This window comes from Opisthocomus hoazin, unplaced genomic scaffold (genome assembly GCF_030867145.1).
Source record: "Opisthocomus hoazin isolate bOpiHoa1 unplaced genomic scaffold, bOpiHoa1.hap1 HAP1_SCAFFOLD_270, whole genome shotgun sequence".
NCBI lineage: Eukaryota > Metazoa > Chordata > Aves > Opisthocomiformes > Opisthocomidae > Opisthocomus > Opisthocomus hoazin.
The window spans coordinates 5,001-15,000 of NW_027448784.1; positions in this window are offsets into that span (position 1 = coordinate 5,001).

The window sequence follows — 10,000 nt, forward strand, 5'->3', positions numbered from 1 at the left end:
TCCCCGCCGAACCGGTCCCGGGTAGACCTGTCCTCCCCGCCGACCCGGTCCCGGGTAGACGTGGTGGCCGGCCGGGACGCGGGGTGGGGGGGGCGCTGTCGTCCAGACCCGTCGGCCAGACCCGTCCCCGTCCCCGTCCCCGTCCCCGTCCCCGTCCCCGTCCCCGTCCCGTTCCCGCCCCCCCCGCCACCCCCTTCCGCGGCACCAACCCCCCCCGCAAGCAACGGGAAGGGGCGCAGCTTTCTATCAGCTCGGCTGAAACGCCCGAAGGCGGGGCGGCGTCTGTGTTTCAAAAGCGGAAAAAAAATAAAAAAGCAACAAAAACCAAAAAATTCCCGCCGCCCCGCCCCCCCCCCCCCCCCACCTCCCCCCGTGCAGGCACCCCTGCAAACGGGCCTCCGGCACGGCAGCCCGGCCGCCGCACCCCCACCCGCAAGCCCCCCCCCACCGCCGCCCCGGCCGAGAGCGCACAAGCAGCCCCTGCCGCCGCCCCCCCCCACCCCCCCCCCGGTGCGGGCACCCCTGCATACGGGCCTCCGGCACGGCCGCTCCGCTGCCCCCCCCCACCCCGCCACCCCCCCACCGCCGCCCCGGCCGAGAGCGCACAAGCAGCCCCTGCCGCCGCCCCCCCCCCCCCCCCCCCCCCGACTCAAACCTCAATCTTCTCGGAAAAGAGGCCCCGTCCCCAGCCTACCTCAGCGCAAGGCTCCCCGCCTGCTCCTCGACCCCGTCTCTCAGTCTCTGTCTCCCCCTTCTGCCGCGGGGAAGCGCCCGCCCCTTGCCGGCGGGTGGGCGGGGCGGGCCGGCTCGGGTTCCGGTTGCTAAGCAGCAGGGTGGCACTCGTTGACCCCGGGCGCCGCTCCGTCTGCCGATGGGCGGGCCGGTGCTGGCTCTCAAGAAATTTTTGTAACTGTTTCCCTGCTCTGCTTTGGTTTTGTTTTTTTTTCTCGCCCACCGTCAGAACCGATGCAGAGTAAGAAAGCCTTCAGCGAGACAGTCCGGCCAAGCTTAGCGCCTTCCACTAGATACGGCGAAGTCTCGGAAACGGGGGGTGGCGAGGGGAATTTCAGGCGCGCGCCGCCTCCCCCCTCCTGCACCACCCCCCCCCGCAAGCGACGGGAAGGGGCGCCGCTTTCCATCAGCTCGGCTGAAACGCCCGAGGACGGGGCGGCGTCTCTGTTTCAAAAGCGGAAAAAGAAATAAAAAAGCAACAAAAACCAAAAAATTCCCGCCGCCCCCCCCAACCCACCCCCGTGCAGGCACCCCTGCATACGGGCCTCCGGCAGGACCGGCCTGCCGCCCCCAGCCACCCCCCCGCAAGCCCCCCCACCGCCGCCCCGGCTGAGAGAGCACAGGCACCCCGCCGCCGCCCCTTCCCACCCCGTGCAGGCACCCCTGCATACGGGCCTCCGGCAGGGCCGGCCTGCCGCCCCCAGCCACCCCCCGCAAGCCCCCCCCACCGCCGCCCCGGCTCAGAGAGCACAGGCAGCCCGCCGCCGGCCCACCCACCCCGTGCAGGCACCCCTGCATACGGGCCTCCGGCAGGGCCGGCCTGCCGACCCCAGCCACCCCCCGCAAGCCCCCCCACCGCCGCCCCGACTGAGAGAGCACAGGCAGCCCGCCGCCGGCCCTTCCCACCCCGTGCAGGCACCCCTGCATACGGGCCTCCGGCAGGGCCGGCCTGCCGCCCCCAGCCACCCCCCGCAAGCCCCCCCACCGCCGCCCCGGCTCAGAGAGCACAGGCAGCCCGCCGCCGGCCCACCCACCCCGTGCAGGCACCCCTGCATACGGGCCTCCGGCAGGACCGGCCTGCCGCCCCCAGCCACCCCCCGCAAGCCCCCCCACCGCCGCCCCGGCTGAGAGAGCACAGGCACCCCGCCGCCGGCCCTTCCCACCCCGTGCAGGCACCCCTGCATACGGGCCTCCGGCAGGGCCGGCCTGCCGCCCCCAGCCACCCCCCGCAAGCCCCCCCCACCGCCGCCCCGGCTCAGAGAGCACAGGCAGCCCGCCGCCGGCCCACCCACCCCGTGCAGGCACCCCTGCATACGGGCCTCCGGCAGGGCCGGCCTGCCGACCCCAGCCACCCCCCGCAAGCCCCCCCACCGCCGCCCCGACTGAGAGAGCACAGGCAGCCCGCCGCCGGCCCTTCCCACCCCGTGCAGGCACCCCTGCATACGGGCCTCCGGCAGGGCCGGCCTGCCGACCCCAGCCACCCCCCGCAACCCCCCCCACCGCCGCCCCGGCTGAGAGAGCACAGGCAGCCCGCCGCCGGCCCTTCCCACCCCGTGCAGGCACCCCTGCATACGGGCCTCCGGCACGGCCGGCCTGCCGCCCCCAGCCACCCCCCGCAAGCCCCCCCCACCGCCGCCCCGACTCAGAGAGCACAGGCAGCCCGCCGCAGGCCCACCCACCCCGTGCAGGCACCCCTGCATACGGGCCTCCGGCAGGGCCGGCCTGCCGACCCCAGCCACCCCCCGCAAGCCCCCCCACCGCCGCCCCGACTGAGACAGCACAGGCAGCCCGCCGCCGGCCCTTCCCACCCCGTGCAGGCACCCCTGCATACGGGCCTCCGGCAGGACCGGCCTGCCGACCCCAGCCACCCCCCGCAAGCCCCCCCACCGCCGCCCCGGCTGAGAGAGCACAGGCAGCCCGCCGCCGGCCCTTCCCACCCCGTGCAGGCACCCCTGCATACGGGCCTCCGGCAGAGCCGGCCTGCCGCCCCCAGCCACCCCCCGCAAGCCCCCCCACCGCCGCCCCGGCTCAGAGAGCACAGGAACCCCGCCGCCGCCCCTTCCCACCCCGTGCAGGCACCCCTGCATACGGGCCTCCGGCAGGGCCGGCCTGCCGCCCCCAGCCACCCCCCGCAAGCCCCCCCACCGCCGCCCCGGCTCAGAGAGCACAGGAACCCCGCCGCCGCCCCTTCCCACCCCGTGCAGGCACCCCTGCATACGGGCCTCCGGCAGGGCCGGCCTGCCGCCCCCAGCCACCCCCCGCAAGCCCCCCCACCGCCGCCCCGGCTCAGAGAGCACAGGCAGCCCGCCGCCGGCCCACCCACCCTGTGCAGGCACCCCTGCATACGGGCCTCCGGCAGGACCGGCCTGCCGCCCCCAGCCACCCCCCGCAAGCCCCCCCACCGCCGCCCCGGCTGAGAGAGCACAGGCAACCCGCCGCCGCCCCTTCCCACCCCGTGCAGGCACCCCTGCATACGGGCCTCCGGCAGGGCCGGCCTGCCGCCCCCAGCCACCCCCCGCAAGCCCCCCCACCGCCGCCCCGGCTGAGAGAGCACAGGCAGCCCGCCGCCGGCCCACCCACCCTGTGCAGGCACCCCTGCATACGGGCCTCCGGCAGGACCGGCCTGCCGCCCCAAGCCACCCCCCGCAAGCCCCCCCACCGCCGCCCCGGCTGAGAGAGCACAGGCACCCCGCCGCCGCCCCTTCCCACCCCGTGCAGGCACCCCTGCATACGGGCCTCCGGCAGGGCCGGCCTGCCGCCCCCAGCCACCCCCCGCAAGCCCCCCCCACCGCCGCCCCGGCTCAGAGAGCACAGGCAGCCCGCCGCAGGCCCACCCACCCCGTGCAGGCACCCCTGCATACGGGCCTCCGGCAGGGCCGGCCTGCCGACCCCAGCCACCCCCCGCAAGCCCCCCCACCGCCGCCCCGGCTGAGAGAGCACAGGCAGCCCGCCGCCGGCCCTTCCCACCCCGTGCAGGCACCCCTGCATACGGGCCTCCGGCAGGGCCGGCCTGCCGACCCCAGCCACCCCCCGCAACCCCCCCCACCGCCGCCCCGGCTGAGAGAGCACAGGCAGCCCGCCGCCGGCCCTTCCCACCCCGTGCAGGCACCCCTGCATACGGGCCTCCGGCAGGGCCGGCCTGCCGCCCCCAGCCACCCGCCACAGGCCCCCCCACCGCCGCCCCGGCTGAGAGAGCACAGGCAGCCCGCCGCCGGCCCTTCCCACCCCGTGCAGGCACCCCTGCATACGGGCCTCCGGCAGGGCCGGCCTGCCGCCCCCAGCCACCCCCCGCAAGCCCCCCCACCGCCGCCCCGGCTCAGAGAGCACAGGCACCCCGCCGCCGCCCCTTCCCACCCCGTGCAGGCACCCCTGCATACGGGCCTCCGGCAGGGCCGGCCTGCCGCCCCCAGCCACCCCCCGCAAGCCCCCCCCACCGCCGCCCCGGCTCAGAGAGCACAGGCAGCCCGCCGCAGGCCCACCCACCCCGTGCAGGCACCCCTGCATACGGGCCTCCGGCAGGGCCGGCCTGCCGACCCCAGCCACCCCCCGCAAGCCCCCCCACCGCCGCCCCGACTGAAACAGCACAGGCAGCCCGCCGCCGGCCCTTCCCACCCCGTGCAGGCACCCCTGCATACGGGCCTCCGGCAGGGCCGGCCTGCCGCCCCCAGCCACCCGCCACAGGCCCCCCCACCGCCGCCCCGGCTGAGAGAGCACAGGCAGCCCGCCGCCGCCCCTTCCCACCCCGTGCAGGCACCCCTGCATACGGGCCTCCGGCAGGGCCGGCCTGCCGACCCCAGCCACCCCCCGCAAGCCCCCCCACCGCCGCCCCGGCTGAGAGAGCACAGGCAGCCCGCCGCCGGCCCACCCACCCTGTGCAGGCACCCCTGCATACGGGCCTCCGGCAGGACCGGCCTGCCGCCCCCAGCCACCCCCCGCAAGCCCCCCCACCGCCGCCCCGGCTGAGAGAGCACAGGCACCCCGCCGCCGCCCCTTCCCACCCCGTGCAGGCACCCCTGCATACGGGCCTCCGGCAGGGCCGGCCTGCCGCCCCCAGCCACCCCCCGCAAGCCCCCCCCACCGCCGCCCCGGCTCAGAGAGCACAGGCAGCCCGCCGCAGGCCCACCCACCCCGTGCAGGCACCCCTGCATACGGGCCTCCGGCAGGGCCGGCCTGCCGACCCCAGCCACCCCCCGCAAGCCCCCCCACCGCCGCCCCGACTGAGACAGCACAGGCAGCCCGCCGCCGGCCCTTCCCACCCCGTGCAGGCACCCCTGCATACGGGCCTCCGGCAGGGCCGGCCTGCCGCCCCCAGCCACCCCCCGCAAGCCCCCCCCACCGCCGCCCCGGCTCAGAGAGCACAGGCAGCCCGCCGCAGGCCCACCCACCCCGTGCAGGCACCCCTGCATACGGGCCTCCGGCAGGGCCGGCCTGCCGACCCCAGCCACCCCCCGCAACCCCCCCCACCGCCGCCCCGACTGAGACAGCACAGGCAGCCCGCCGCCGGCCCTTCCCACCCCGTGCAGGCACCCCTGCATACGGGCCTCCGGCAGGGCCGGCCTGCCGACCCCAGCCACCCCCCGCAAGCCCCCCCCACCGCCGCCCCGGCTCAGAGAGCACAGGCAGCCCGCCGCAGGCCCACCCACCCCGTGCAGGCACCCCTGCATACGGGCCTCCGGCAGGGCCGGCCTGCCGACCCCAGCCACCCCCCGCAACCCCCCCCACCGCCGCCCCGACTGAGACAGCACAGGCAGCCCGCCGCCGGCCCTTCCCACCCCGTGCAGGCACCCCTGCATACGGGCCTCCGGCAGGGCCGGCCTGCCGCCCCCAGCCACCCCCCGCAAGCCCCCCCACCGCCGCCCCGGCTGAGAGAGCACAGGCAACCCGCCGCCGCCCCTTCCCACCCCGTGCAGGCACCCCTGCATACGGGCCTCCGGCAGGGCCGGCCTGCCGCCCCCAGCCACCCCCCGCAAGCCCCCCCCACCGCCGCCCCGGCTCAGAGAGCACAGGCAGCCCGCCGCAGGCCCACCCACCCCGTGCAGGCACCCCTGCATACGGGCCTCCGGCAGGGCCGGCCTGCCGACCCCAGCCACCCCCCGCAACCCCCCCCACCGCCGCCCCGGCTGAGAGAGCACAGGCAGCCCGCCGCCGGCCCTTCCCACCCCGTGCAGGCACCCCTGCATACGGGCCTCCGGCAGGGCCGGCCTGCCGACCCCAGCCACCCCCCGCAACCCCCCCCACCGCCGCCCCGGCTGAGAGAGCACAGGCAGCCCGCCGCCGGCCCTTCCCACCCCGTGCAGGCACCCCTGCATACGGGCCTCCGGCAGGGCCGGCCTGCCGCCCCCAGCCACCCGCCACAGGCCCCCCCACCGCCGCCCCGGCTGAGAGAGCACAGGCAGCCCGCCGCCGGCCCTTCCCACCCCGTGCAGGCACCCCTGCATACGGGCCTCCGGCAGGGCCGGCCTGCCGACCCCAGCCACCCCCCGCAAGCCCCCCCACCGCCGCCCCGGCTCAGAGAGCACAGGCACCCCGCCGCCGCCCCTTCCCACCCCGTGCAGGCACCCCTGCATACGGGCCTCCGGCAGGGCCGGCCTGCCGCCCCCAGCCACCCCCCGCAAGCCCCCCCCACCGCCGCCCCGGCTCAGAGAGCACAGGCAGCCCGCCGCAGGCCCACCCACCCCGTGCAGGCACCCCTGCATACGGGCCTCCGGCAGGGCGGGCCTGCCGACCCCAGCCACCCCCCGCAAGCCCCCCCACCGCCGCCCCGACTGAAACAGCACAGGCAGCCCGCCGCCGGCCCTTCCCACCCCGTGCAGGCACCCCTGCATACGGGCCTCCGGCAGGGCCGGCCTGCCGCCCCCAGCCACCCGCCACAGGCCCCCCCACCGCCGCCCCGGCTGAGAGAGCACAGGCAGCCCGCCGCCGCCCCTTCCCACCCCGTGCAGGCACCCCTGCATACGGGCCTCCGGCAGGGCCGGCCTGCCGACCCCAGCCACCCCCCGCAAGCCCCCCCACCGCCGCCCCGGCTGAGAGAGCACAGGCAGCCCGCCGCCGGCCCACCCACCCTGTGCAGGCACCCCTGCATACGGGCCTCCGGCAGGACCGGCCTGCCGCCCCAAGCCACCCCCCGCAAGCCCCCCCACCGCCGCCCCGGCTGAGAGAGCACAGGCAGCCCGCCGCCGCCCCTTCCCACCCCGTGCAGGCACCCCTGCATACGGGCCTCCAGCACGGGCGACCCGCTCTGTCCGCAGGGAGGACAGGTCTACCCCTTCTGCCGGCAGGGAGGCCAGGTCTACCCGTTCTGCCGGCAGGGAGGCCAGGTCTACCCGTTTTACCTGCAGGGAGACCAGGTCTACCCGTTCTGCCGGCAGGGAGGCCAGGTCTACCCGTTTTACCGGCAGGGATGCCAGGTCTACCCGTTCTGGCGGCAGGGAGGCCAGGTCTACCTGTTTTACCGGCAGGGATGCCAGGTCTACCCGTTCTAGCGGCAGGGAGACCAGGTCTACCCGTATTGCCGGCAGGGATGCCAGGTCTACCCGTTTTTCCGGCAGGGATGCCAGGTCTACCCATTTACCGGCAGGGATGCCAGGTCTACCCGTTTTGCCGGCAGGGATGCCAGGTCTACCCGTTCTGGCGGCAGGGAGAACAGGTCTACCCGTTTTACCTGCAGGGAGAACAGGTCTACCCGTTTTGCCGGCAGGGATGCCAGGTCTACCCGTTTTACCTGCAGGGATGCCAGGTCTACCCGTTTTACCGGCAGGGAGGCCAGGTCTACCCATGTTGCCGGCAGGGAGGCCAGGTCTACCCGTTCTAGCGGCAGGGAGACCAGGTCTACCCATTTACCGGCAGGGAGACCAGGTCTACCCGTTTTGCCGGCAGGGATGCCAGGTCTACCCGTTTTGCCGGCAGGGAGAACAGGTCTACCCGTTTTACCTGCAGGGAGGCCATGTCTACCCGTTTTACCGGCAGGGAGACCAGGTCTACCCGTTTTGCCGGCAGGGATGCCAGGTCTACCCGTTCTGGCGGCAGGGAGACCAGGTCTACCCGTTCTGCCGGCAGGGATACCAGGTCTACCCGTTTTACCTGCACGGAGACCAGGTCTACCCATTTTACCGGCAGGGAGGCCAGGTCTACCCGTTCTGGCGGCAGGGAGAACAGGTCTACCCTTTTTGCAGGCAGGGAGACCAGGTCTACCCGTTTTACCGGCAGGGATGCCAGGTCTACCCGTTTTGCCGGCAGGGATAACAGGTCTACCCGTTTTACCTGCAGGGAGACCAGGTCTACCCGTTTTACCGGCAGGGAGACCAGGTCTACCCGTTTTGCCGGCAGGGATGCCAGGTCTACCCGTTCTGGCGGCAGGGAGGCCAGGTCTACCCGTTCTGCCGGCAGGGAGGCCAGGTCTACCCGTTTTGCCGGCAGGGAGAACAGGTCTACCCGTTTTACCGGCAGGGAGACCAGGTCTACCCGTTTTGCCGGCAGGGATGCCAGGTCTACCCGTTCTGGCGGCAGGGAGGCCAGGTCTACCCGTTCTGCCGGCAGGGAGGCCAGGTCTACCCGTTTTACCTGCAGGGAGGCCAGGTCTACCCGTTTTGGCGGCAGGGAGACCAGGTCTACCCGTTTTGCCGGCAGGGATGCCAGGTCTACCCGCTTCCGGCAGGGATGCCAGGTCTACCCGGTTCCAGGCAGGGAGGCCTCGTCTACCCGTTCTGCCGGCAGGGAGGCCAGGTCTACCCGTTTTACCGGCAGGGATGCCAGGTCTACCCGCTTCCGGCAGGGATGCCAGGTCTACCCGGTTCCAGGCAGGGAGGCCTCGTCTACCCGTTCTGCCGGCAGGGAGGCCAGGTCTACCCGTTTTACCGGCAGGGATGCCAGGTCTACCCGCTTCCGGCAGGGATGCCAGGTCTACCCGGTTCCAGGCAGGGAGGCCTCGTCTACCCGTTCTGCCGGCAGGGAGGCCAGGTCTACCCGTTTTACCGTCCGCCGGGTCCGGTGTGCCCGATGTGGCCGCCGGAGCTGCCGGCGGAAAGGGATGCCTCGTCTACCTCGCTCCGGCGGGACTTTGGCTCCACCGCGGTTCTGGCAGGTAGACGTCTTGCCCGGTTCTTCTTCGGAGCTGCCGAAGGGGTCGCTGCTTTGCGCTGCCTCCAGTTACGTCATGGTAAGAGTCGGCGGCGCTCGCGCGCCTCCCCGCTGGGGGAAGACGGTTCTCTTCGAGCCCGCCGGGGCCGGGGACCTCGCTGTCCGTATACTAGGGCAGAGGGCTGGCGCTCGCGGACCAGCGCCATCGAACCGCTGCAGCTACTCGCGGTTCAGCCGGCAGACTCGGGTGTTGCACGGCGGCTGTGGCCGTGGCCGTTCTGCCTCCTACCTATCGCGCACGGCGCTTCCGACTGCCAGAAGCCGCGCGAAGCCGCTGCTTGCCCGCAGGCTCCGGTGGCCGTTGCCGACTGGAGCGAGGGCTCCAAGAGGGGTTTCTCCAGGGCCGGGCCGAGACGGGCGGCGGTCGCCGGCACTCGAACGCTTGTCACCCGCGGCTCAGCCGGCAGACTCGGGCGTTGCCCGGCGGCCCTGGCCGTGGCCGTTCTGCCTCCTACCTATCGCGCACGGCGCTTCCGACTGCCAGAAGCCGCGCGAAGCCGCTGCTTGCCCGCAGGCTCCGGTGGCCGTTGCCGACTGGAGCGAGGGCTCCAAGAGGGGTTTCTCCAGGGCCGGGCCGAGACCGGCGGCGGTCGCCGGCACTCGAACGCTTGTCAGCCGCGGCTCAGCGGGCAGACTCGGGCGTTGCCCGGCGGCCCTGGCCGTGGCCGTTCTGCCTCCTACCTATCGCGCACGGCGCTTCCGACTGCCAGAAGCCGCGCGAAGCCGCTGCTTGCCCGCAGGCTCCGGTGGCCGTTGCCGACTGGAGCGAGGGCTCCAAGAGGGGTTTCTCCAGGGCCGGGCCGAGACCGGCGGCGGTCGCCGGCACTCGAACGCTTGTCACCCGCGGCTCAGCCGGCAGACTCGGGCGTTGCCCGGCGGCCCTGGCCGTGGCCGTTCTGCCTCCTACCTATCGCGCACGGCGCTTCCGACTGCCAGAAGCCGCGCGAAGCCGCTGCTTGCCCGCAGGCTCCGGTGGCCGTTGCCGACTGGAGCGAGGGCTCCAAGAGGGGTTTCTCCAGGGCCGGCCCGAGACGGGCGGCGGTCGCCGGCACTCGAACGCTTGTCACCCGCGGCTCAGCCGGCAGACTCGGGCGTTGCCCGGCGGCCCTGGCCGTGGCCGTTCTGCCTCCTA